The 3,556-nt window shown below is 34.3% G+C and overlaps 1 long non-coding RNA gene across 1 annotated transcript; it reads left to right on the forward strand.

The window, feature by feature from the left end:
* Positions 1 to 935: 935 nt before the first annotated feature.
* On the forward strand, positions 936 to 2,679 carry LOC139086849 (uncharacterized). Its single transcript, XR_011544072.1, has 3 exons — positions 936 to 1,292; positions 1,354 to 1,539; positions 2,366 to 2,679. It is a non-coding gene; the product is annotated as an uncharacterized lncRNA (long non-coding RNA).
* Positions 2,680 to 3,556: the final 877 nt, after the last annotated feature.

Here is a 3,556-nt window from a genome sequence, read left to right on the forward strand (position 1 = left end):
TCATGTGTTGTGGGGAAATTGCACGTAGTCTTATATATAGTACGTTGATCAGATTCTTTGTTGGTGATTCACTTTGCGTCAGTTCAGTATTTTTCATCATTTAAGTGTCTTCATTGTCTTTGCAAAGTGCTAGATACATAGGTTTTGTACTAGACATAGCCCAGAAAAGCAGATGACACGAAAATGCCGGAAAATTGTGTCTCCAGGCCAGCATGAGGCTAGATTTTGTTAAATGCGCCTAGAGAAAGTGACGCCAGCTATTTTCTGATTTTTCTATTTTCTGACATCGTGTGCATTTCAGGAATGCTATGTTGTCTGAGCAGAATAGAATTTGGGGAAATATAACCCAATACAAGCCATTCTGACAGTCCAAGAGGAAGACATCATTGGTCGAGTGATTACGCAACAGATTTAATATCTGTAACACTCTTTTTGTGGGGTTCAATTCTAATTAGAAATTGATCTCTTTTTCAAATTATATTAGCATTGATGTCCAACACAATGATTTCAAAGTTCAAATCTTAACCAGTTTTATCAAAACTGTGAGCTTCAGCAAATTATTTCACCATCAAAATTGTAAAATACGTAATTTCACCATCAAATACGGTTAAATGACGTGAAATGATGACGTATATTGTCATTTGGGAGATCTTTGTTTAAAAACTAGAAGTTGACCCGACTTGGATCGACATTTCCTCTGCCTTTTGTCAATGGCAATTATATACAGGCATTGCTTACTTTTACTTCTTAAAAATTTATATATTGTAGTAATTAAATACGTTTATCCGCAAGACACACGGCATCAATATGGCCAAAAATCTAGTTTCCGATTAGAATCCAACTTCTATCCAATGTAGTCAGCCCAAAACCGATTTTTAGTCCATTTATAAGCCTTGTGCTTTCCATGTCAACTCACAAACTATACTAATAATCCATAAATGTCCATCTCCTTTCAGCCACGGCATATCCAGCCGATCCAGAAAAGAAGAACAAAACTCATTCTACCTTTACTGTATCTACGCATTTTTAACACCAGTATTGATAACATTTGCAGTCTTTATGATTGATCATCTTGAGATATTCACAACAGATTATTTGCCATATTTTGGAATTCAAAGATGCTACATAACAGCATTAAATAAAGCAGAAGCAATTTATGTTTACTTACTCATTTCACTCATCATTGTTGTCAACATAATTTTCTTTTTCGACACAGCCAGAAGAATTTGGAAGGCACAGAGTTTGTCAAATGATGACAACATACAGCAGAGACGTGGAATTCTCAGGAACAGGTATTACGTCTTAGATTTCTTGAAATAAATTGATCAATTAATACATCTATTCCAAAAGCAGATTCTACATTTATCTTCGATTGTTTATTTTGATGGGTATAATGTGGTGTATGGAGTCGATAAGTTGGATGTACGAGGGGTCAAGTGAGATATTTTACGCTACCGACATTTTCAATTGCCTTCAAGGTGTCATGATCTTCATCGTCTGCGTATGTGAGAAAAGAACGAGGAATTTAATTTTAAAGAGGTGAGTTGGATGTGAGGTGGAGTTGGTAATGGGAAAATTTGAGAATTTGGTGATTTTGAGGGTTATTTGCTGTCATTAAATAGAACAGTGGTTGGCAATGTTTAATTTTTCTTGGTACAACTTGGTCGTAAATCTTGACAGAAACCTTGACTAATGTGCCGAGATACACAGGCTGCACATCACTAGAATAGACAGGACCGATCATAAAAAATGAAGGAAGCTCAGCTATGGAGCTTTTAAGGCGGCACTGAAGCTCTTTTATTAACATCAAATGGAAACCGCCTCCGTGACCTAATAGGGAAATGGAAAGAGAAAGTTTTTAGGTACCATGAAAGCATGCTCTTAGTCTGTTAGGGGTGCACTTCTAACACCCGAGTGTTGCTTCCATATTGTTACCGAATACAGACGCCATCCATTTAATGATAACAAAGAGCTTCAGCAGAGCATTAAAAGCTTCATAAGAAAGACTTTTTTGTTTGTTTTGCTCTCGAGTAAGCAACGGATTCATAGAAATTAATTGAAATTTGAAGCTTTAAAGTCAATTTCAGTCTAAGTTTTTAGCTAACAATCATAAAACCGATCGATACATGTTGATATGTTGACCACACGACAGTCAAAAAGACAATATAGTTAGAATCTAGCAGCATATGGTTTAGGATGATGTTTACTAAGATGTTGCTTGGTATTAATTATATTGTCTGTTGGATATGGAATAAATCATACTTTCCATTTGGTCACCATATAGACAGCACCTCAATATTCATCAATCAGATCAATTTTACATCAAATTCCCTCATTTTAATCTAATTTCCACCCAATATTTCAGATGGTGTCCATCATGTTTATCCGAAGACGACGATATTGCACACACAATGGATTTCGGGATTCATAATGAAGAGATGAAAGTGCCGAGAGCAAAATAAGCCTCGCAACAAGCTAGCAAAACCTGAAAGAATAGAAATTAGAATTTAAAGATGATTTATTTAATGATGACAGCATTTTATAGACTTTTTGATGTCGATGAAAATGGATATGATCCTTGTAATAATTTAATCAGATTTTTATAAATGTGTGTTGAACTTCCGCGTGGAACACGGATGATGTTTTGCAATAAAATTTGTATTTTTGCACTAAAAAATTGGATTTTTTTGGGAAATTTTTGATTTTCTAACCTTAAAAAAGTGAAAATTTTGATAAAAATCTGACAAAATTTGAAATTTTCATGAAAATGTAACAAATATTTACGAATGAATATCTTAAAGCAATTTCATACATTTATGTCTTATGATAATATAATTTTCAACATAAACAAACATGAAATATTGAGCTTCTTTTTGTTTTGTGCCATAAAAATTGCTTATTTATGTTGTGGTTGTCTATAAAAGCATGAGAAGAAAGTTTAATGCTCAAAAAAAGGCCTGCAAGGCAGAAATTATTGCCAAGCATAAAATTTTCTTGCCTTCCTTCCATTCAACAGGAAAATTTCAATAATTTTTTTTTCTTCTACACAGCATGTGTCTAATCATGGGTAGGAGATTACTCATTATTTTTTGGATGAAAAATCTTTTTGTTGTTGCTGAATTTTAAAGGGATTTGAGGGAGTTGAAGGTGTTTTTAATGTGGTAAAATGCTTCTGGGAAGAATTTTATTAAATTTTTGATTTTAATTATGAGTTTTGATGCTCATTTGATGAGTAATTTACACCCGAACTCCGCATTTAAGCAGCTATTAATGTTCTGTAAATGCTCTTTTATTAACACCAAATGGAAGGTGCCTCTATGTGGTATCAAATTGCGGCCACATTGGCATCCATGTGGAATAGGTTTCCATTGGGAATTTGCATATTAGTTTTTAGAATCTAAGAGTTTCTTGGAAGCCAGAATGACTTGACTATGGCTTAAGGCCGGAGTTCATCGAATTTTGCCTGGTGCGAAGGAAACACTGTGCTAGGGTTAGTTTTGGACCATTCCAACGTAGCATGACTTCCGGGTTAAGTCGTTCTTGAATAACATTCATA

This window comes from Chironomus tepperi, unplaced genomic scaffold (genome assembly GCF_022539635.2).
Source record: "Chironomus tepperi strain 1889 unplaced genomic scaffold, CSIRO-AGI_Ctep_v1 contig_89, whole genome shotgun sequence".
NCBI lineage: Eukaryota > Metazoa > Arthropoda > Insecta > Diptera > Chironomidae > Chironomus > Chironomus tepperi.